Source organism: Zalophus californianus, chromosome X, assembly GCF_009762305.2.
Source record: "Zalophus californianus isolate mZalCal1 chromosome X, mZalCal1.pri.v2, whole genome shotgun sequence".
NCBI classification, from domain to species: domain Eukaryota; kingdom Metazoa; phylum Chordata; class Mammalia; order Carnivora; family Otariidae; genus Zalophus; species Zalophus californianus.
Genome location: NC_045612.1, coordinates 4,720,322 through 4,745,025, shown reverse-complemented (window position 1 = coordinate 4,745,025; position 24,704 = coordinate 4,720,322). Strand labels below are relative to the sequence as shown.

The 24,704-nt window shown below is 51.1% G+C and overlaps 1 protein-coding gene across 4 annotated transcripts in view; it reads left to right on the top strand.

Annotated features, from left to right (window-relative positions):
* Nucleotides 1-2,229: 2,229 nt before the first annotated feature.
* MAMLD1 (mastermind like domain containing 1) overlaps nt 2,230-24,704 on the top strand; it is a 119,603-nt gene continuing 97,128 nt past the window's right edge. For 2 of the 4 annotated variants that reach the window (XM_027608012.2, XM_027608016.2), the window contains exon 1: nt 3,935-4,191. The gene's annotated coding sequence lies outside the window, so the exon portion shown is untranslated. Of the gene's footprint in view, nt 2,345-2,846; nt 2,932-3,934; nt 4,192-24,704 lie in introns of those variants that run through there. The other 2 variants (XM_027608013.2, XM_027608014.2) reach the window with 2 other exon arrangements.

Below are 24,704 nucleotides of genomic sequence, written 5' to 3'. Positions count from 1 at the left end.
AACATGGAGCTGATGATGGCTCACACCTCATGGTGTACCTGGATTCATGCAGATGAAACACAGAGTAAGCCTAGGTAACTGCAGGGAGCTGTTAGCTCCAGACTGGGTCTGCATTTTGGGTGACAAAAAGGTCTCAGAGCGAGTCTCTTCGGCGAGAGGAAGCCCTCACCCAGCCTCTGTCTCGGGCTTACTTCTCCCATGTCTCCGTCAGCCTCAGGATACCCAAGGTGACAATCGTAATGGACACTCTGTTTCCAACAGTAACTGAAAGAAGCACAGCACATCTGGATCACAGTGCCCCTCGGTGACACGACCTGAGGCTGGTTTCATGGCGCTAACACAAAGCTCTTGGCCTCACCTCCATCCTTCTTAACCTTTGCTCAGGTCATGAAACTCCTTAAAATGTACCACAGCTATGCACCCCTTTCCCAGTGTGTGTGTGTCCAGTTCCGTGGCCCCCAGAGTTTCCTGAAAATTCCCGGGAAAACAGAATCCAACTAACATTCATTGAGCAGATACTCCCTGCCAGGCACTGTGCTAGGAGCAGGGAAGACAGCAGAGAGTAAAATGGGCCCTGGAGGAGCCCTCCCAGGATTCTAACCTATAGAGGTCAGCTGGTGGTAAGTGCTAAAGAGAAAACAAAGCAGGGAAGGCCAGAGGAAGTGCCACAGATGGGTGTGGGGTTTTGAAATGTTACATAGGGAGACCAGGTGTCCACGTTAAAGGAAAGGAGCGAGCCAGCCCCACAGATTTCTGGGAAAATGCGTTCCAGTAGCAGGAACGGCCGGTGCTAAGGCCCTAAGAAGGGATGTACCTGGTGTGTTGGGGAAGAGCGGGGAAGCCTGGAGCTCACTAGCAGAGTGAGGGAGGGCAAGAGGGAAGATGATACCATCCAGACTGGGGTGGGGGGCACGTCGTGCAGGCCTTTCTAGGCCACCAGAAGCAATTCCCTTTTACCAGGTGAAATGGGGAGATACTGCAGATGCACAGATGTTAGGGATTGGACTGGGATTTGGGGAGGAGGTGACTGGGGGGGGGTGGGTAGGAAACAGAGCCACCTGTTAGGTGACTACTGGAGTAGTCACTCCAGTACTGGGCCCGAGAGTAGTGGTGGAGAAGGAGAGAGGGTTGGGATTGTGGATGCACTTTCAAGATGGAAACAGAATTGTCCGCTTCTCTGGATGTGGGGTGAGCGTAAGAGAAGAATCAAGGAAGACTGCAGGGAACCCAGCTGGGGCAACTTGAATGATGGAGCTGGCATGAACTGAGGTGGCAGACGTCAGGAGAAGTTGGTTTGGAGATGACCAGGAGCTCAGCTCGGGCCATGTGCAGTTTGAGATGTCTAGTGGCCATCCAGGTGGCGGTGCCAAGCAGGCAACTGGCCGTCTGACGCAGGTGCAGCTGTCACCTCACAGGCTCCCAGGACACTTGGGGGCGTGGACATCACCCACCCCACTGGGGAAGCAGAGGGGAAGTGACATGAGGGCAGAGTGGAAGGGTCTGGGGACAGAGCCCCATCTTCCACCTCCTGGACCAGGGCACTTGGAGGAGGAGGATCAAATTTTAAAAGCACTCTGCAATGCTCTGTGGTAGACTCAGTTATCCCCTGGTCCGTTGTGTTTAATCCGAATGTCTTCAAGACACTCCTGAGTTCTCTCTTGCTGACGGCGTCGTGGTGGCTCTCAGATGACTCCCCCTCCTTGCAGGAAGGGACAGGCCAGGGGCCAGGACCCCACTGCGGCCTTGTCAGGGGTGAAGGTAGGGACTGCGATCAGTTCGATCCCCAGAGAGCAATAACTTCTCCAGGCCGCTGGCCCTTTCCAGAGCAGCCTCCGCTGGACCGGGCCAAGGTGGATTCCTATCCAACAGCCTGGCTGAGCCTTGCACCTGCAAGGTGCCTCGTCGGGCCACGCTCGCCCTGGCGCACCGGGGCTGTGGAGAAGGGGTCTGACACCTGTGCCTCGCGGTAGGGCAGGGACGCCGCTCCTCAGCCTGGGAACTTTGGGAAACGCTGGGAGGCAAGCGCCCAGCTCCGTCTCGCCTACGTAGCCCACGAAGGGACTTTGGTTGGTTCTCACAGGGGGCCCCAGCGCTTTCCGCGGGCTGAGGGCGTGGGCGCAGAGAGAAGGAGGGGCCGAGTGGGCGGCGGGCCCACCCCTTTATTCCTGGCCCGCGGCTCGGCGGAGCGCGACCAGATGTGGTGGAGACAGGTCGCTACTCAGAGGTGCGGGCAGGAGCTGTGACTGGGCTCTGGGGCTTTCGCGGGCGCTGCTGCTGTCGGACCAGACGCGGCGTCGGTGCGCTGAGCTCAGCCCCCGGCGCTGCTACCACCCGGGAAGTCCAGGTTAGGAAACGCACCCCGGCCGGGGACCCTGGAGAAGGGGCGCAGGCCAGTCCCCCCCCCCCCCCCGGGTAGCGGGGGAGGGGAGCCGCTGGCCTCCGCGCCAGGACAGAGGGCGGATAGCGCTCTCTGACCCGCTGGGCGGTTCACAAGCAACTCATGTTCCTGCAGAAGCCGCAGGTGTCTGCCCCGGGATAACCCCTTGCAGAGAGGGGGCCGGTCCCGCCTAGCTCGGGAAGGGGCTTCGCGGGCGGCGAGCCAGTGGAGAGGGAGACGGGCTGGCGCGCCTGGGCTCCTGGCTGAGCATACCGGCCGGCGGCACAGACAGGGTCTGCGCGGAGGCGGGGGTGGGGGCGGGCAGTGGAGGAGGGGATGAGGGAGAGGGCGGGGGACAGGAGAGGGGGAAGGAGGATGCTAGGCGAGGCGCGCGCGCGCGGGGGGGGGGGGGGTTGCAGTTCAGTAGCCTCCACCTGAGAGCACTGGTCCCCACTGCCGTCACAGCAGGTCGGCTTGGCTGTCCGGGCGGGAGCCAGCTAGCAGACGCGTCGCCAGTGGGACGGGCGCTACCCACCCAGCAGCCACCACTGAAGGTGAGCGCCCTCCCAGGGCGAGGGGGGAGGGGGTCCGGCCGCCAGCTCTGGGGTCTGTCTCCGCTCAGAATGGGAAAGGGGTGTGTGTGTGGGAGGGGGAGGGATTGGACAGGCTACTTTACGGTGAGACTCTGGTCCCTGTGACGCTCCGGTGTCTTCCAGGGATCTGCTTTCGCTCTCCTCCCCCCCCCGCCCCGGGCGTCCCTCTAGCACTCTATCTTAGTCGTTCCGTCGTTTTCTCTCGGTCGGCCGGCAGTGCCTCTCTCGGTTTCCGTCTTTCCCTCTGTCCCCCTCGGTCTCTGCCAGTGTCGCGCGCTGTCTCGCCCTGTCGCTGGTGAGTGCTGGCTCTCCCGCTCTCCCCGCTCGCTCTTCGTCTGTCAGGGGCGCGCACGGCTCACCAGCCAGCTCTGCCCAGAACGCGGGAAGGCTACCTGCCGTGTGCGGGTTTCCCAAACGCGCGGGGCTCCGCCTGCTGCCCTCGGGCGAGCTCCATCCGCTCGTGCCCAGGGGCCCTCGGTCACCCCTCTGTCGCTCCTCCCCATCAGCGCACCGTCTAGACGGGCCACCTGCCGCTGAGGGCACCGACCGCCTCCCGCTGCGCGCGGATCCACCGAGGTAAGTGCGGCGGTGGCCCTTCCTTCCCTGCCGCACTCCCCGGCTGCCCTGGATCGAGTGCACTGGAGAAACGAGGCGACCGCAGCGAAGCCATCCTGCGGCCGTTTTCCCTTTCGAAGAGTGGCAGGAGGGCCGGGGAGGCCCCTTGGGCGGCCGCCGCGCTTCCGCTGCCCCCGGCCCCATGCGGCCGGGAAACTCAGCGTTTCGGGGCTCAGGGCTGGCGGGGTCGCGGGCGGGGCAGCGCGGCTTCCCCTTTAAGGCCGGAGCCGCTCGTCGCCGTGAGTGTGAGGGTGTGTGAGTGTGCGGCGTGCGTGTCTCCTCCTCCCCGAGTGACACAGCAGTGAGAAATGCCTATCAGTAACTTAAACCCCCGAAACTCCACCTTCCGGGCGCGCGGCGCGGAGCCGGGCGGTGGGAATGGAGCGAGCAGATTGAGGCCGCCGCCGCAGCGCCGCCGGCATGAACTTGGCCGCGAGCTGAAGCAGCCGGCGGCGGGCGGGCGCGGGGGCACCGGCCGCTAGCCAGGGGGTGATCTGCAACCGGGCCGGGCCACTCGGCGGGTGCCCGAGGCCAGGCTGCCTGCGCCGGCGGCCGCCCGCCCCTCGGGCATTGCCCCCGCCGCCGCCGAGGGAGCTCCGCAGCACGGTAAGACTGAGGGCGGGAGCGGGAGGTCCGGCTGCTCTGGGGGCTCCGGGGTGCACTTGCGGCCCCTACTTGTGGTTCTCGTCGCGGAGGAGCCGGGGGACCCCAAAGTTTGCTCCGAGCACACGGCCCACCTGGCGCTACCCGCGGCCGGCCCCCCTCTCGAACTGGCCGGGCCGGCCTGAGCGCAGCTCCCATCGCCCGGGACTTCGGCCTCTGCCTGCTCCCCGGCGCCCATCGGGTGTCTGGAATCGGGCGGGGGCAGTTAAGTACCGGGGGCGGGGGTGTGTGTGCGGAAGGCAGAGGGGCGCGAGCCACACAGGCTTCTCTGGCCCTGCCGGGCTCACCGGGAGGCTCCCACTCCGTTCCGGCGCCCCCCGGGCCGCTGGCGGCCCGGATGCCACCGGCGACGCTCCCATAGCATGCCAGCTCCCTGAGCCTGGGCCAGTCGACAGTGGGCGCTGGGCACAGGATTCCACCCCCCCCCACACACACCCCAACCCGGTTTGCCGCCACTGAGCGGGAGTGTGGAGTGTGCGTGCGCCGAGCCCGCTGCCTGGCGCTCCTTCCCCTGCCAAATCCTCCTCTGGAGAGCAGCCCCGAGCAGAGCTGGCGGCTCAAGGCAGCCCCGACTGGGCTCCTGCCCGGAGCTCCCCGGCGCCCCCGCGCTCGGAGCTCCCAGGCCTCGGAACGGCGGCAGAGCCCGGCGCCCGGCGCCGGCAAGGGCGGGCGGGAAGCCCCCCGGAGCGCCGCCAAATACTTTTCTGGGCCAGTTGGCTCGGCTAGGCTCTGTCCCGATGCAGTGTGTCCGAAGCCACTTGGAAAACTGGCCGGACCGTCTGATTTTGATCCGTGATTAAATGCGGACTGAGCAGACACTAATAGGATTAGCCTGCCAGAAAACTGCCCTGAAGTCGTCGGAACCTGAGCAAACTGACGCACCTCGGGCCGGGGGCTTAGCCCTACCGCGCTCCTGCAGCTCAGTGCGGCTGAGCCGGGCACCCCGAGTGTGGGTGTGAGTGTGTGCGCGGGAGGGAGCACAGGATGGCTGGGGGACGTGCGGAGAAGGGACTCCGCTTGCTGGGGTGGGCTTGTCGTCGTCGTTTGGCAGCAGAAGGAATCCCCCCGGGGTGCCGTCCCCACAGCGAACGTGTCGTTTGCGGGTAGCCGACCGAGGCCGGCCCCCGGGACATTGTCTGTGAGGGCGAGCGAGCCGAGCGTACGAGAGGCGGCCGCGCTGGAACAAAGACGCAAAGTCTCCCTGAGCCCAAGCAATTTCGAAGAGTTGGCGGGGAAGAGGGCCCGGGTCTCCCAGGGGAGACCCCCGCGGGAAGCGTGCGGTCCCCACGGCCCCGGCCCCGCGCGATCGTGTTCCCGGGCTGCGGCGAGCCGGCGGGCAGCATCGCAGCGGCGCAGCCCAACCCTTGGCAGGCGCGGGGCGCCGCCCGAGTGCCCACGGGCCGGGCGGGGTGGGCCGCGCACCCGCGGGGGCTTCCCGGCCGCCCGGCCGCTTGGGGCTCCCGGAGGCCGCGCAGCTTCTCCCCCCCCAACCACCCCACCTCTTCTTGTCTTTATAGATCCCCCCTCCCTCCTACCCCCGCCGCCGCCGCCGCCAACAATCCGCTTTATAAAAAGCCCCTTTGTTTCCCAGGAGGCTGGAGAGAGGGAAGGGGGAAAGGGACGCAGAGGCAGGGGGCGGGGGCGGCTGCCTCCCAGTGGCCTCGAGCCGCTCGGGACCGGAGGGCAAGTGTAGGCGGTGGGGGAGGGGGTTGTGTTTCGGAGACCTTCCCCAGGAACCCCAGAAGGCGTGGGGAGACCCTGGCTCCTGGCGCCCACCGCGCGCCCCGCCTGCCTGCGGCGGACACCCGGGGCTCCAGCGGCCGGGACGGCCTGGCGGCGGCGCGGCGAACGGAAGGACTCGGAGGCCAGAGGCCGAGCACGCTCCGCGGGAAGGGCAGATGCGGCTCGCCGCTGCGCTCGCAGGGCGCGGGCATAGGGGGCGCCCTTTCCTCGGTTTCGCTTTGCAGCCCGGGCCCCTCACCTCCGGGCTCCGGGCGGCTGTCGCGCCCGCGGGTGGCTGAGACGACAGCAGTGTCTGTGAGGCTTTCGCCACCCTGCGGCTACACTCCTCACTCCTTCCTGCGCCCTCCTGCCGGCCACCCTCTCCCCCCTTCCCCAACACAGCACACACTGGGGCTCAAAAGCTCCGCGGTCCCCCTTTGTTTGGAGGCAGGGAGGGAGTCGGAACCGCCACCTCCGAGGTTCGTGCAGCCTTGGCGGGTAGTGGGGACGGGGAAACACCTCCAGACCGTGCGTCGGTCTGTCGCCTCTGCACGGACCCAGCGCCGGACAGCTGGGGGTGTCCACTACGCATGGGCTGCCGGCGTTAGTTGGCTTGAGAATTTAGCGGGCCCCTATCCTCTACACCTGCCCTTCCCCCCCAAACTTGTGGGAACGCGGACTTGGACTGAGGAATGTTAAGGCTGTTAGAAGTAACCTTTCGCCATCCTGTCGGCCTGCCCCGCCTCCGCCCCCACCTCCCCCCACCCCAAAGCTGTCCGCTTCTCTTGTAAAGTTTGTTCTGTTGGGAAAAGGAATACTGACAATAAGAAAAATTGACAAATAAGGAGAAGTGGGCGGGGTCCAAAGAGCGAAGTCAGATTCCTCCCGGTCTCTGTCGCTGCCTCCGTCCCCCTTCCCATTTAATCTCAGGGTGACATATTATTTGTACCTTTTGCGTATCTTTCCCCTAATCCACTCCACTCCCATCTCTGGAGGTTATTCGACAGTGTTAGTCAAACATTTGTTCTCTGGTTTTTGGAATCGAAGGTGAAGCTTTAACTTTCCCCCCACCCACCCACACCCACACCCACACACACACACATCCCAACTGCATCTAAAACCACAAGAAAGTACTCAAAGGGTAAACCGCGGGTTCTACCTTCTCCTCCCCCTTTTGTGCTTCCCTTCTGGAGCAAGATCATTGGAAAATAAAGCTGCTGATGTGCGAGATGGAACATATGGTGCCTCCATAAGAGAGTAGCTGAAATGGCCTTGAACCTGCCGGACAGACCAGCTGTTTGCTGCCAGCCAGAGCAGCTAATCAGCTTCTTTGCCTTAAAGTAACATCCCTCTTTTCTCTTGATGACCAGTTTGCATATTAAATAGGATATTCTCCAGAGGAGAAAGGAGATGGGCTTCTACATTGCTTTGTGCTTTGGTGGCTCTCCGCACGCCTGTCTCCTACTCTGGGTGCTGACTTGGCCTCTCTCCCCATGCTCCTTATGCCAGGGGACAGTGGTATGTTTCCTTTAATACGGGTAAAAGAATGTTGCTCAAAGTGGAACTTGGGAAGAAGGAGGCAAGAGAGGGGCTGAGATATTCCCACATGCCTGGGAGGAAATCTCTCCGTTTTGTTCCTATTGGCTTTAGAAAAACTAGCAGCTCCCCCCCCCCGCCCCCCAGCACACGCACATTAAAAATATCCCAAAGATCTGCAGCTCTTCCTTATAAGATCTCCTTAGAAATCATCCCTTCCGGCCGTGACCATTTTCAGTTTTCCTTCAGTACAATGTGTTTGAGAGGGGGAAAAACAGTTTGGCTTTAGAAGAAGAAAGGCTTGAGGAGATACAAGGAAATTCCATGTTAGGAAATCATTAGCAAAGGGTGACTTCGTCTGTTTTCCTGCCACTGACGCTGACAGTGACACAGATGTGTGGGTTGAAACAGGAACGTCATTGAATTTTTAAGCTCAACCAGGAAATAGCCTGTTGCTGGGGTGGGGGCGGGGGCTACACGTTCACTGCATCTTAAGGTAGGAGATTTACTGTTGTTGATCCTTTTCAATAAGTAAAGGGATTTTTTTTTCCCAAGCCTGGCCAGCATGTTTAATTTGTTCCCATTTTAAGCAAATCACCTAAAGCCTTAAAATGCACCTGTTAATAGATCATCCCTAGGAAACTCAGTGTCTGTTCAGGCTTCTGAAATGGGCGAAACTGACCTTAGATCAGTGGTTCTGACAATAGTTGGACTACCCTCCTTCTTTAAAGGGGCCTCTATGCAGTTAACCTTTTCTTTCTTTCTTTTTTTTTTTTTAAGGGTCTGATTTTCATTTTTTTTTTTTTTCTGCAGCGCTGCATTGAAGAGATAATTAGCCTAGGAGCTGGGAAACTTGTGTTCTAGAACACTTTCCCCACTAATTAGCTGAGTGATCTTGGGCAAGTCCGTCCCCCCTCCTTGCTCCTCCTGCCCCCCCACCCCCCTTCATGACCTGGGAGTCTGAGTCCCTTCCAGCTCCAACACACTGCGATTTGTAAATGAAATAGTCATTTTCTGGGAAAGTAAAACACCTTTGGGGAAAATAGCTACACGTACAAAGAAATGGGGCTGAGATTTGGAGGAGCAGCAAGAAGAGGGAGGAGTAAAAAAAAGTGGCAGAGGGCCAATGAAAACAATATAAAAGTGGGAAGTGCTCCCTCTCTTTGTGTCTTTTGTGGGTATGAACTTCTCCCTCAGAAGCAGAGATGGTGGAGGCTGGGAGGCATCCTGGAGGGCTTCTTGTCCAGTACCCCTAATCTGGGGATCTCAGGGCCTATTGACGGCAGGCCTCCTAGTCATTGGGCTGGTTTTCAGATAACGGGATCTAAACTCTTTGAAATTAGACTGGCATGTTTCCAAAGGACTCATCTAATAGAGAGCAGATTTGCTGCTTTGCAGTTATTTAGCAATGGTTTCAAGGACAAAAAGGCCTTCCGTCTACACACGCGGGCCCCACTGGAGTTGGGGCTCTGAACTCACTGTTGAACATTTTCCGTTCTTCCTAGTCCAGCTGGGTGTTTTTTAAAAATCACATTTCCAACTTGGAGGACACAGCAGCCATGCAAGAATCCGCCAGTGTCCTGCTTGATTTTAATATTGATTTTTTTTAAACATGGGGGGGGATGTGAACGTTATGCAGAAGGACCTTTTATCCTCTGAGCTCTTTGGCAATTATCTTGCTGCCATAAATGTTGATACACATATAATGGATGTAACTAGAAAATCTCCTTATCCAAGCAGAAAAGGCTGAGTGTTTGTTGGAGCAGACAGATGTGCCCGGGGAGGGAGATAGATGGCGGGGAGCAGGGGCCGGTTACTATGCACCAGCACAATAAACTGATTCTCATCACCCCCCCCTCCCAGAGCCGCCACCCGGGGTAACCTAGGCAGCATCAGTCAGCTGTACGGCAGGAAAGAAGCCTCTCGAAGCTCACTTGGAAGCAGTCTGATTTTGCAGACATTGAGTCCTGAAACATCTTCGGGTCTCGAGCAGGGAGGCTTCCTGAATCTGCATGAACCTGATAGGGTTGTCTGACAAGACTTATTACTTGTTGCTGTTGCCACTGTTGTCGTCATTTGGTTGCAACTGTAGCAAAGGAAGAACCGGGCCCCACAGAGCCGCTGGGCAGTGGGTCAGGGGTCCCGTGGAGGTGAGGAATGGTAGCTTGTGTTATGCAGGCTTTACGTGTGAGCATTGTGGACACATAGTCCCAGGGGTGTCCTGCTCCCAAATGAGCAGCCCGGGGCTTCGGAAGCCCCAGGAGCATTTTGTGCGAGGGAAGGGATGGAAGGAAGCAAGAGAGTTGAGTGTCCTTCCTCCCCACCCTGTTGCTTTCTTTTCTTCTCCCTGTTCACAGAGCCTCCCTGATTTCCTTTGTGCCGCAAGTCCATCCCTAACATTTGACCTTTTAGGATTTTCCAAAGCAATCACATTTGTCACAGTCCCAAAAGATCCCCCAGGGTGACGCATAGTGAGGGGCTTTGCTGACTGTGGGCTCCCCAGAGTAAAAGCTTCCAGAGACAGGGCCTAAGGAGCACCAGAAAGAAAAAGCCCTTTGCGAAGTCTGTGAGAACTTTTCTTGCCCAGAGGGGTTCCTCAGGGCCTCTCAGGAACCCCAGCTTCCGGCTCCCCTTCCCTCCCTGGCCCGCATGAGGGTGGGCTCTTCCTGACCGCGGAGGAAGAGCTCACCCATAGCAACCCCATCCTGCCCCAGCTGCCTTCTGACCCTGGGGGCAGCCAGCACCCCTTTCTGTACAGCCTGGGTCCCAGCCTGGAAATCCCTCTATTTCCTCAGAGCGGGGGCAGCTGCCTTCCCCTCCCAGGGTGCCCTGCTTCTCGCTCTGCTCAGTAAATAACCAGTAAGTGGGGTTTGGGCAATGCTGTTTTCTGAACATTGAGAACTGTTCCGTGAGGCCCAGAGGAGGATGGGGCAGACCCCGGGATTCTGCCATGCTGGAAGGGGGCCTGCCAGCTGGCCGTTAAGTCTCCCCCTTCCTTCCGTCTGTGCGCAAGTACCTGGGCGCTGGGCCACAGGGACACATTTCTGCCGATTCTAGAAAAGGCCCCTGGATGCCACGGGGCATGAGCTAGTGAATGGCATCTGCTTTCATATTTTGCCCAATATTTGAACCTGAAACCCCCACCCCAGCTTCTTTTAGAGGTTCAGTGACACAGAAGGGCAGAGGTGGGACCCGCTCTGCTTGCTTTGCTTGGCCCCATTAGTCTGTTGCCTACGGTGCCTACACATGGTCGGCATGCATGCCCCTAACTCACCTACAAACTCCTGTAGTAAAAGATAGAGAATTTTCTAGCTGGAAGACTAAAGCCTCGTGACTTTACAGAAGACGAAAGTGAGGCCCAGAGAGGGGTCCGACTTTCCTGAGGGGACACTGACTCTCCGTCAACCATTTGAGTCCAGAACACCCCCTTTGCACCTCTGCTGTGGGCACACGGGCCTCTCCTCTTGAGGAAGAGCAAATGTGGTGGGATCCTGGCGCGTGCCCCTTGTGAGCACTGTAAGGAAGGCAGAGGGGCGGATCGCAGTCAGAGCTCCAAGCCTAAACTAGTGAACACTGGCAGGTTGTAAGTTAAGGAGCAGTCTGGGGCCCGGGCCTTGGGGCCTCAGAAAGGAGTGTGTCTCATCTTGTTTTCAAGTTGCTGAGGGAGAGTCGGGCAGCCAGCTCCGTGGAGGGCTCGGCTGGGTGGGCTCTGTTGGCAGTTTTGGGGATTGTTTGGGTTTTGTTCTTAATGAGATCTCCGTGTTAATATCTGCCTCTGGAAGTTCCAGCGCCGACCTCGGAATTTTAAGTGGGACAGTAGGTGTGGTGTGGTTGCCAACGTCACGTGAAAGACTGGCATGCATTATGCTAGGTTTGGGGAGGAGGCCACAGTGTTTCTAAGCCACTTGTCTGTCAAGGATTAATTTAACCTCTAATTACTACATTTTCTTCGCAGTTTGCTGCGCGAACATGTTGTAACAAAAGCTAAGGAAGTATGCCATTTCATTTCGCCACCACTCTAAAATTAATTTTGGGGATATGATGGAGTCAAATTTGACACACTTGGTGTTAGAATAATTGTGCTGCTATTTGAATGAAAGTGAACAATCTGGTTGTTTCTAGGGATGCCCCGACGATGGAGTAAAGAGCATTATTGGGTTAGTCGCAGCCACAACCCTGACACTCCAGTCACGGCACTCCTGCCCCCCCCCCCCGCCCCCCACGGCCTGGGGCCTGTGCGTCGCCCTGGAGGGTGCCGGGGCCCTGCCTGCTGCTCCCCGAGGCTGGCGGGTAGGCGCTGTGCCCCGCAGCACAGGTGAGGTCAAGCTGGAGCCTCCCCCACTTCTACTCCCCAGGCGGCAACAGCAAAATCGAAACCGCAGGGCTCCCCGGACGGGGAGCCTCCCAGCAGGCTTCTCTCCCTCCTCCCCCCTGCATCCCTCCAGAGTGACAGCCCCTTGGCAACCCTACAGACGTCTTCTGTCCTGTCTCGCCAAACAGCAGCAGTGGGTGTGGGAGCCGGAGGCCATTCCCCTCTCTGGGGCGGCGGGGACGTCTGGCTTCTCAGCACCGGGGCTGGAGGCCCTCAAAGCATCCTTTGCTCCCATGGCCCAGTCCTATTTCCGAGTGCACAGCAGAGGCCGACCAGGTCAGCCAGACTTGGCCTCTCACGCGCGCACCTGTCTCGGGGCAGAGAAGCACGATCACCCTTCCTTTCCTCTCCTTTCCTCCTTCTAGAGCACAGGTCTCCCCAGAAGCTGAGAACTAGAAGCTGACATTGTCTCTCTCATCCTCACCGCATCCTTTCAGGAAGGTGGTACTCAGATAGAAAGGGCTAGGTCTGAAGCCCTTGCTCCCCCATATGGCTGGGGGAAGGCTTTCTGGCCTTTTCAGTCACATCTGTGGGTTGGCTCTTTGCAAAATCCTGAGCAGACCAAATTTGGGTTCAGTCCCCCCGCCTTGCCCTTCCCGGGTCCTGGGCTTGCCCCTGCCCCTCACAACCCCTCCGCCTTACCTGCAAGGGTGCCCTCCTCAGCCCTGTATGTCTCAGTGTGATTCCCTTTCTCAGGAGAACCTGGAACTTCCAACTTGAATTATGGGATGCAAGGGTTGCCATGTCTTGGAGAGCATCTGCTCTATAGGACGCCGGTAGGAGGTGTTCAGGGTTTAGGGAGGTCCCTTATGCCCTGCATAAAGCTGGTTCTGTTCATGAGATTGGAGAACAGCCAGGACCACCTGGCTGCCAAGGCTTTCCTGAGCTTGCCCCCAGGGAGGCCGACTCCAGCTCATCTCCTGAGCCCCAAATCGTAACAAAAATAATTCCTGTCTCCCTGGAGCAGGGACAGTCCTTGCCTTTCATGGGTCATAGACTTCTTTGGGAATCTGATGAAAGTTGTGGGTCTTCTTAGACCACCACACAAGAATATGCAATGTGGCATCTAATTTCAGGGGCTCATAGACCTTTCTGGAAGCCCATTCATGGTTCCCTCAGGGATTCTTTGAGACAGGTTAAGAACACCTCAGTGTAGTGCCTTGAGCTGTGCAGATTGCACGGCCATCCCTGGTCACCACATGGGCATAGACACACCGTGATGTGGTGGGAAGAACAATGAGCTTTGCCTTCTGGCAAAGGTCATCGACCAGCCATGGGATTTTCGCCAAGTCTCTGCACCTACCTGAGCTGCAGTGTCCTCGGTTGACAGATGCGCATACAAGAATGCCAGTCCTGTCCAGCGTAATGGCATCGTGCGGGTGTTGGTGAGATGGTCTTCCAGACATCAGGCTCAGGACACGCTCTTGGGTTGCTCTTTTTAGGGCCACTGGCCACGCTCCATTTTGCCTTCTCAACTGGCCTGAGAAACGTAACAAAAGAAAAGCAGGTCTCTTTTGACGCGAAAAGTCCTTTTGTGCCTTCTCTTGGTCACTGTGTGAGCTACACCCAAGCAAACCAGCATGAAAGAATCCCTGGCTTGGGAGGGCGTGCAGTGTTTCTGGGATCTAGACAGTTCTGCAGGCCGTGCCTGCTTAGAGATCCTGCTTGGCCAGCCCTCTGCAGCTCCAGAGTGGGGCCAGGGTGTGTGTGTCTGGCCCAAGGCCCTGGAGGAGGTTCCGTGTCTTCCTGCCATGGAAGTTAGCAAATGAGATCTGAGAAGGCCAATGATTTGGTTGGGTTTTCTACATTTCCACTGTCGCACCTGGCATCAGGAGGGAAAAGTGGGTCTTTGACTCCCCGCAAATCACTGAAAAGGTCTGGCCAGCTCATTGTGAGAACTGGGTGGTGGACCTGCGGGGGTGTCTGGCCAGGACCCTGTCCTGAGGGATGGGAGCATCATGTTCTCTTTGGAGAGAAGCCTCAGGAGGAGCAGGGGAAGGGGAGGGGGGCGTGTGCTGGGTGCGATTCAGAGAACCTCCTCTGCTGTCCGCGCCCAACCCTGCAAATGTGGGAAGGCTTCTCGTGGCAAGGCCAGGAGGGCTCATAAATCACAGATGGGGAAACTGAGGCTCTGAGTGGGGCTGTGCGAGAGCACGGTTGTGAGCATGAGGGCGTGTTCTTGGCCCCTGTCAGGCCTGTACTCCACCCCTTACAGTAAGGGCTTTTTATCTCTCTTAAAGACCACCCTGTCATCGGATTAACAGTGCCCTAATGAATGTTCAGGTCCTGAAAGCCAGCCGAGAGAGTGAAGAGCAGGTTTGGGAAGCCACGGGAAACCTCAGAGGATGTCCTGGCTTGGTGAGCCAGTTGCTGTGCGGTGCCGCATGTTTGCAGATCCGCTTACGCCCATCCCCCCACGCTCAAGGTAGAACCTTTGGGAAGGGGGTGTGTTGCTAGGAGCTTGGGCTTTCCCTCGCCTTTATAAAGAGATGAGTGCTGGTTTGCTCTGAACGGGCTTGCATACAGATTGAGGTGTCCCCTCACCCTTTGTTTCTTTTGCTAAAGAAAGCCAGGTTTGCCAGGGCTGGGTAAGTAAGGGTCATGGTGAAGATGAGTAGTCAGTCTTGGGTCCTTATGCAGAGGGGTGCCAGCTCTGTCCATCGCTGGAGCTTCTCGGCCTCTGCTTCATGATTCATTTGGAGGGGAGGAGTCGAGCGAGTCACTTGAAAGTAGATGCCCTTCAGCAACTGTAGGCATCACCAAGTAATCCACCTGAGATTGGAAATCACGGCCGTTAGCTCTTGCCCTTTGGAAGATTCGCTGTTTAGGACCAGCTTTGAGTCTGGGTGGGGGGTTCCCTAGTGCTGTAGTGGGTAGAACATCCACCTGGGCGTCAGCCAACACTGACGTGTTTCAGATGTAGCTCTGAGTCTCAGTTTCCCCATCTGTACAATGAAGGACTTAGACTAGGGGAATCTGAAGGGCTCCTCCAGCCCTGACATTTCCATGATTCCATGAGTTGCAAATTAAACTCTAAGTTACTTAAAATATTTCAAAATGATAAATCATCATTTGCTCTTTTTGAAATGACCAGAGACTTGACACTGTGGGGGGTTTGTGTTAGTTTGGTAGGTGGGGGCTGTGACTGTTCTATAGCCAAGAATAGTTCTGGAAGTTTGGGTAAAGACGAAAGGAATTGATATGTATTTATGTAGGACCAAAAAATGGGAAAAATGGAAGTTCCCTTAGAGACCCCTGGTTTTACACATGAGGATGCCGGGGCTGAGCTAGTCCAGGAATCAGGCGTTCCCACTCCCAGCCCACCCTGGAGCTGTTTGCTCTGCCCCATGCTTCACAGACCCTTACAGAAGCATCATCTGGGCCTCCAACTTGTGTATAGCAGAAGGAAGATAGGGGTGATTTTGATTTCTAGCTATCAAATAGTAGCTTATCAAAAAGGAATTTTTGTCCTCCATCCTTGCCCCCAGTAGCAAAGAGTTGTTCTCGGCTAAAGTAAATATTTAATTCTGTTGGTACCGGTGCCTAATTTATGATAAAACAGATTTTTAAAAAAAATACTGGAGGGGGGCTTAGGGATGTGGTCCTTGGAGACTTGTTATTTGGAATTATTTTAATTTAAACATACGGGCTGTTTTAGGTTTGACTTCATATTTGTTAATTTTCATTATAAAAAAAAAAAAAAACCCAAGCCACCCCACTACCTCACTGTGTGACCTTGGGCCAGTCCCCTCCCCTCTCTGGGCCCTGTGGGCCCCATCACTCCAGTGAAGGGGCTGGCGGAGAAGAGGAGAGGGCTCTCTGAGATTTTTTTCTACTTGGATTGGATTATTATATTTGGAGGCTGTGATTTGACCAGTGGAGTATATGACCTTTAAATCCTTTCTAGAGGTAAAACTCAGTGATTGCCTGAGTCACTGAAAGAGGAAGGGAAACATGGAGTCCAAGAAAACTGAAATGGGCTAGCACTTTTTAAATATATGTGCTTCTTGGGGCACCTGGGTGGCTCAGTTGGTTGAGTGGCTACCTTCGGCTCAGGTCATGATCTCAGGGTCCTGGGATCGAGCCCCGCGGTGGGCTCCCCACTCAGCAAGGAGTCTGCTTGTCCCTTTGTCCTTGCTTGTGCTCTCTCTGTCTCTCTCTTAAATAAATGAATGAATGAATGAATGAATGAATGTGCTTCTCTGCCCACATAGTTCCTGATAGCTCTCTGCCTTTTGGGAAAATGTGTCTATCCCCTCCCCCTCAGATTTGTTAGGAGCTTTGGCTCCTAAAAGGGAGGGCAGTGCCCAAGACCCTTCTCTCTACTGTGGACCCTCACAGGTGGTGGGGCATATTGGGCTTCTTCTCCTCTCCAATTCGGGCAGGTCAGGGGTCCATATGAAACTGGAGTCCAGAGTAATTCAAAACTGGAACTTGGGTGCTGATCAATTCAGGAACAGGTCAAAAGTCATTCTGAAAAATTGATTCAAGGAAGATGTTGTATGTATGTACTATGTGCCTGGGCTGTGGATGGACAGACAGATAGATGAATGGATGGACAGACAGACGGATGGATGGAAGGAAGGAAGGAAGGATAGGCAGATATGTGAGAGTAACAATGTAAAAGTCTACTAAGTGCCCATGGTGAAGAACTTATGCAAATTAATGATTCGCCAGCGTGATGATACAAGAGTGAACAAAGCACACACAAAATGCTCATGGAAGGTAGTCCGGTGGGGGGAGACTAAAGGAAGACAAGATTAATAAGTAAAAAATACAGTTATGTCTGAGGTGATAAGTGACTTGCAACAAAATCAATCAAGGAAGGGAGTTGGGGAGTGGCAGGGAAGGGGGCACTTCTAAATGGGGTGGGCAGCAAGGACCTTGCCGAGAAGATGAGATTTGAACAAAAACTTGCAAAACCACAAATCCACTAGGCCAGTGCTGTCTAATAACCACATTGAAAAAGTTGAAAAGCAGGTGAAATTAATTTGAACAATATATCCTGTTTAACCCAATCTGTCTAAAATATTATTTCAACATGTGATCAACTTAACAATTACCAAAGTGTTTGTACATTTATTTTATCATGTGAAGTCTTTACATTCCAGTGTGTAGTTTACATTTACAGCACATCTCAATTCAGACTAGCCACATTACAAGTGCTCAACAGCCATATCTTAACTCTCTATCTACCCGTCCGCCCATCCATCCAATCATTTGTCCGTCCACCCATCCATCCAACCATTTGTCCGTCCACCCATCCATCCAACCATTTGTCCGTCCACCCATCCATCCGTCCATCTATTCTCCAAAACGACTCTACCTGAAAGGAGTTTTGATGCTCAGCTCCCATCAACTGGGAGCATTTCCTAATGGTTGGCGCTCAGGCCTCTGCTCTGCTCTCTATACCTTCCCTTTGTCCTGGGGGTTCAGTGATCACTTCTAAGCTTTTTTTTCTCTAATGCTTTAGCTTGCCATGAATTCAGATTCAAGAAAAGTTGCAAGAATAATACAAATGATTTCTGAATACCTTTTACTTTTTACCACGTTTTTGACATTTTCCTACATTTCCTTTGTTTTATCCACTCCCCTCTACACACACACACACACACACACACACACACACACACACAATTTCTTTCTCTGAATTGTGTGAGAATAAACTGCAGACATGATGTTCCCATTCCTAAGTAAGTGAATGTATATTTCCTAAAACAGAGGCATCCTCTTGTACAAGATGCAGACCAAAATCTAGAAGCTAACATTGTTTCCAGTCTAACCTAAAGACCTTATTCAGATTTTGCTGATGGTCCCAATAATGTGTTTTATAGCAAAAGAAAGTTCAGGGTCATATGGTGCATTTGGTCATCGTGTTCCTTTAGTCTCCTTTAATCTGGAATGATTCTTCAATCTGTCTTTGTGTTTTATAGCATTGATATTTGTGGAAAGTATAGGCCAGTTGTTTTGCAGAATGCCCCTCATTTTGGGTTTGTCTGATGTTTCCTCGTGATTACATTCAGGCTCTGCACCTGTGGCAGGAATACCACAGAAGTGATGCTGGGTCCTGGTCCGTGCCTCAGATCATGAGGTCTGTGGTAACTAGATGTCTCATTACTGGTGATCTTAACCTTGATCACTTGGTTAATGTGGCATCTGCCAGGTTTCTCCACTGCCGAGGTACTAGTCTTCCTGTTGTAATTATCTTATGGGACTATTTTTGAAGAAATGTTAATATCCTGTTACTCTGAAAACTTCCACTCACTAGTTTAGCATCCAATGACGATCCTTGCCTGAGGCAAGTTTATTATGCCGTTTGCCAAATAATGAATTTCTAATTTCATTATCTCTTCTATATGTATCGTTTGGCTTTCTACTGTAAGAGAGCTTTCCTCCCCACCTGGTTTATTTACTTACATATTTATTTATATCAGGTAAACTCGTGGATTATTTTTTTATTCAGCGAGTTATAATCCTTTACTATCATTATTTATTTTGATGCTTAAATTGTCCCAGATTTGGCCAGTGGGAGCCCATTTATGTTAGCTCTCAAGTCTTTTTGACATGTCCCTAATCATTCTCTGAGCATGGCCTTAGTTTCTGGCACAAGGTGCTCCAGGCTCATCTTGTACATTTTCTGCCTCAGTCCTAAAAATCAGCCGTTTTTCCAAGGAGCCCTAGTTTCTTTTGGTGGAGAATGGTATTTAGAAACCAAGATCTGGGTATTAGATATATGCTTATTTCTACAAGAGTGTCATTGCTAATAGACCCTCTGAGTCCACAAAGGCAGGAAAATAATTACCTAACCCACATCTATATTTCATTTTATTTTATTATTTTATTATTTTTTATTATTGTGGTAATTTCTCTATCTACCCACCTCCCTGTCTATCTCCTATCTATCTATCTATCTATCATCAGTTTGTCTGTAATCCATGAGTTAACACTGATATCTCTAAATCCTAATCCAACAGCGAAGTTAATTCTCTCTCCCCGTCCATATTTGTAACTCCCTTTTATGACAGTGAGAAATCTCCCTGCTATTATCCAGAATGTATTTACTCATTTGTTGAATCCTAGAATATACAGGAGGTAGTTTCATAATTGCTAACCTGTAACTCTGTGAGAAGAAGCCCATTAACTAGAGTACAATATTTGTTTAGAATTCTCTTTGTCTTTTGCTTGAGGTTATATCATCCAAAGACTGTGTTAAAAAATTACCTGGGCTAACTTTCCACCCCCCTGCCCCTGGTGTGGTCATCTGAGTATGGTTCAGTTGACTTATTTCTGTTTAGATTCCTTTTGAGGTTTTTGTTTCCCCATATCTGTTCATTTTAATTCTTCTTTTTGTGAGCATGCGGAAAATGACAGAATTCTGTAAGTTAAAACTGTCCAGAAAGCGACACCTCCCATTACTTCTATCTTTCCCACCGTAGTCCATTCATCTCCACTAAGTAACCAACTCATTTGTTTTCCTGTATTTCTTTTGCACAAATGAGCAGACGTCTGTGTATTTCTTTCTTACATGAAGAGTAGCCGCCCATAGATCCTTCCCTGGGCTTTGCTTTTTTACGTGACGGTACATCCTAGCAATCACCTCTTCTCGGTTCCTAGAGCTCTTTCTCATTCTTTGATTACAGCTGCCTAACACAGCATTGTGTGGCAGTACCCTAGATGATTCAACCACCTTCCTATGTATGAGTTTTGGGTTGTTTCCACTATTTTGCAATTACAAACAATGCTGCAGTGAGCAACCTGGTGCATATGTATTTTCATTTTGCTGAAGTTATGTGTTCAAAGGTAGATTCCTAGAAGTGGAATGGGTGTGTCAAAAAGTAAACACCTATTGGTTTTGTCAGGTAGTGACAAAATTCCCCTCCTGAAAGGTTTGTACCGATTTGCATTCCTATCAGTAATGTGTGAGAGGGTCTTTTTTCCTAAAACCTTGCCAACGAAGTTTTTGCTATACTTTTTAATTTTTGTAAATCTGATAGGTGAGAAATGGTATCTCAGTCATTTTAATTAGCTCTTTTCTAATTATGAGTAACTTGGAGCATCTTTTCATATGCTCTAGAGCCTTTTGGAGGGGGGTGTGTGTATGTGTGTATTATCTGTTTATGTCTTTCTCCCTTTCTCTATTGAGTTTTTGGTCTTTTATCCTCAATTTTAAGAGTTTTTATATTAAGGCTATTAGTTTTCCAACCTGTGATATATGTTGTAATTTCTCCCAATTTGTTGTTTCCTGATGGTGTTTATTTTTCTTTGCCACACAAAAGCACTTTTTAAAAGAAGATTTTATTTTTATGTCATCTTTACACTCAATGTAGGGCTCAAACTCACAACCCCAAGATCAAGAGCTGCACCACAGACTGAGCCCGCCAGGCGCACCGCAAAAGCGTTTTTACATAGTCAAATATCAACCTTTTCTTTTATCGCATCTGGATTTGAGTCACAGTTAGAAAGCCTTTCCTCAAACCCAGGTTAAAGAGGAATTCACCCAATTTTCTTCTACTATTTGAAGGGTTGCAGGTTTTACATTTAGATTCCTAATCCATTTGGAGTTTATCCTTGTGGGTGGTTATATGGTTTGGATCTCTGCCTGTTTTCAAATGGCTGCTCAGTTATCACAACCCTGGTTTTTTATTTATTTATTTATGCATTTAACCTTTAAATTCTTTTATTGTTATGTTAATTACCATAATTACATCATTAGTTTTTGATGTAGTGTTCCATGATTCATTGTTTGTGCATAACACCCAGTGCTCCACGCAGAACGTGCCCTCTTTATTTATTTTTTTTAAAGATTTTATTTATTTATTTGAGAGAGAGAGAGAATGAGATAGAGAGCACGAGAGGGAAGAGGGTCAGAGGGAGAAGCAGACTCCCCGCCGAGCAGGGAGCCCGATGTGGGACTCGATCCCGGGACTCCAGGATCATGACCTGAGCCGAAGGCAGTCGCCTAACCAACTGAGCCACCCAGGCGCCCCAGAACGTGCCCTCTTTAATACCCATCACCGGGCTCATCCATCCCCCCACCCCCCTCCCCTCTAGAACCCTCAGTTTGTTTCTCAGAGTCCATCGTCTCTCATGGTTCGTCTCCCCCTCCGATTTACTCCCCTTCATTCTTCCCCTCCTGCTATCTTCTTCTTTTTTTTTTCTTAACATATATTGCGTTATTTGTTTCAGAGGTACAGGTCTGTGATTCAACAGTCTTGCACAATTCACAGCGCTCACCATAGCACATACCCTCCCCAATGTCTGTCACCCAGCCACCCCATCCCTCCCACCCCCGACCACTCCAGCAACCCTCAGTTTGTTTCCTGAGATTAAGAATTCCTCGTATCAGTGAGATCATATGATACTTGTCTTTCTCTGATTGACTTATTTCACTCAGCATAACACCCTCCAGTTCCATCCACGTCGTTGCAAATGGCAAGATCTCATTCCTTTTGATGGCTGCATAATATTCCATGGTGTATATATACCACATCTTCTTTATCCATTCATCTGTTGATGGACATCTTGGGTCTTTCCATAGTTTGGCTATTGTGGACATTGCTGCTATAAACACTGGGGTGCACATACCCCTTCAGATCCCTACATTTGTATCTTTGTGGTAAACGCCCAGTAGTGCAATGGCTGGATCGTATACAACCCTGGTTTTTCAAAACGTCTGTCTTTGCCCCAGTGATTTGAAATGTCACCTTTATCATATATTCAATTCCACATATACTCGAGTCTATTTCTAGATGTATGCTCTATTCCTCTGGTCGATCTGTTCCTCTAATACCACCCTGCTTTAATGATAGGAGACTTACAGTATGACTATAAAAACTTTTTATTTTGAGATAATTGTAGGTTCTCATGCAGTTTTAGGAAGTAATGCAACAGAGATCCCATATGCCCTTCACCAAGTTTCCCCCAATGGTAACATCTTGCATAAGTGTAGTTCAGTATCACAAGCAGGACATGGGCATTGATGCAATCCATCCAAGCTTATTCAGACTTTACCAATTTCACATGCACTTATTTATGTATGAGTGTATTTAATTCAAAGCAGTTTTATCAAATGTGCGGATTCATGTGATCGCTACCATCACCTCGAGGATCCTTGTTTTTCAAAACTGTTTTATTCTAGGACCTGAAGCTTCCATATAAATTTTAAAATAAGCTTGTCTGTGTCTGCAAAAAACCTTGCTGGGATTTTGATAAGAATTGCATTAAAACCATAGATCAGGGCGCCTGGGTGGCTCAGATGGTTAAGCGTCTGCCTTCGGCTCGGGTCATGATGCCAGGGTCCTGGGATCGAGTCCCGCATCGGGCTCCCTGCTCCTTGGGAGCCTGCTTCTCCCTCTGCTTCTCTCTCTCTCTCTCTCTCTCTCTCTATCCCTCTGTCTCTCATGAATGAATAAATAAAATCTTTAAAAAAAAATAAATAAAACCATAGATCAGTTTGAATTGAAATGTTTATTATGTTGTGTCCTCTAATCAATAAACAGAATAAGTCTCTTCATTTATTGAGATCTTTATTTCTTTCATAAGTATTTTGTAATTTTCTAGATACAGATCCTATGCATATTTTCTTAGATTTTAATATCTAAGTATTACATTTCCTTTGGAGCAATTGAAAATGGTATTGTGTTTTTAAAACATGGGCTTTTTGGGGTATAATTCACATACCATAAAATTCATTTAGAGTGTGTGTTTCTTTTTTAGTATATTCACAGAGTTGTGCAACCATCACCCATATCTAATTTCAGAATATGTTGGTTACCCCAAAAAGAAACCACATACCCATTAGCAGCCACTCCCCGTTCCCCTTTACCCGCAGCCTCTGGCAACTATTAATCTGCTTTCAGTCTCTAGGGATTTGTCTATTCTGGACATTCCTATAAATGGAGGTGTACAATAGGTAGCCTTTTGTGACTGACTTCTTTCCCTTAGCATAGTATTTCAAGTTTCATCCATGTTCAAGCATGTGTTAGTACTTCATTCCTTTTTTATTGGCAAATAATATTCAATTGTATGGATACACCACAGTCTGTTTATCCATTCACCAGTTGGTAGCAATTTGGGTTGTTATCACTTTTTTACTATTGTGAATAATGCTGCTATGAACATCCATGTGCAAGTTTTTGTACAGATGTAGCTTTCATTTCTCTTGGCTCTATACCTACAAGTGGAATTTCTAGGTCATATGGTAACTCTTGTGTTTAAGATTTTGAGGAACTGACAGAATGTTTTGCCAAGTAGTTGCACAGTTTCACTATCTCCCCAACAACATATAAGGGTTCCGGTTTTTTCCACGTCTTCACAGACATCTGTAATTTTCTGTCTTCTTGATTATAACCACTGGTGTTGAGCATCTTTTTATGTGTTTATTGGCCATTTGTATATCTTCTTTGGTGAAATGTTTATTTGGATCCTTTGCCCATTTTTAAGTTGGGTTATTTGTCTTCCTGTTGTTGAGTTGTAAGGGTTCTTTATGTATTCTGGATACTAAACCCTTATCAGATATATGAATTACAAATATTTTCTCCCATTCTCCGGGTCATTTTCCCACTTTGCTGATGTTATTTTTTTAAGATTTTATCTATTTATTTGAGAGAGAGTGTGCACAAACAAGGGAAGGGGCAGGGGCAGGGGCAGAAGGAGAAGGAGAAGCAGACTCCCTGTTGAGTGAGGAGCCCAGATGCGGGCTTTGATCCCAGCACCCCGAGATCATGACCTGAGCTGAAGTCAGACACTCAACCAACTGAGCCACTCAGGCCCCTTTTTTCCTGATGGTATTATTTGTAGCACACTAGTTTCAATTTTATGAAATCTAATTTATCAATTTTTTTTTAATCCCATGCTTTTGATGCCATATCTAAGAAACTCTTGTCTAATTCAAGGTCACAAAGATTTACTGCTATGTTTGATACGAATTTGGTCATTTTTGTTTTTACATTTAGGTCTGGCTTCCATTTTGAGTTAATTTTTGTGTATATTGAAAAAGCAGTCAACATCATTCTTCTGGTTGTGAATATCCAGTGGTCACAACACCATTTGTTGAAAAGACTATTGTTCTGTCTTGGCACTCTGTCAAAAATCAATTGAACATAAATGTAAGATTTATTTATTAACCCTCACTTCTATGTCATTAATCTATATATCTATCCTTAGGCCAATATGGTATTGTATTTTTAATTTCAGTTTCCAAATGTTTGTTGTTACTATATGAAAATGTGATTGGTTTTGTGTGTTGATCTTATGTCCTGTGACCTTGCTGAACTCACTTATTGGTTCTAAGAGCTACTTTGTCAAGTGTTTGGGGATTTTCCATGTAGACAATCATGTCATCTGCAGATAGGGACAGATGTAGTTCTTCCTTCCTGATCTCTATGACTTTTATTTTCTTGCCTTATTACACCAGCTAGAACTACAAGTATTTTGTTGAATAGCAGTGGTGACGGCAGATGTTCTTGTCTTGTTTCTTTTTTTTTTTTTAAAGATTTTTATCTATTTATTTGAGACAGCATGCACACGAGTCAGGGGAGGGGCAGAGGGAGAGGGAGAAGCAGACTCCCCACTGAGCACAGAGCCCAATCCAGGGCTCAGTCCCAGGGTCCTGAGATCATGACCCAAGCTGAAACTGAGAGTCAGACACTCAACCGAGCCACCCAGGCTCCCCCGTTGCTTTGCTTCCGATCTTAGAGGAAAAACATTCAGTCTCTCATCATTAAGTATAATGTTAGCTGTAGAGTTTTTTGTAGATGCTCATTATCACATTGAGGAAGTTCTCTGCTTCTAATTTTATGAAAAATGGGGTTTTTAAAATAATGAA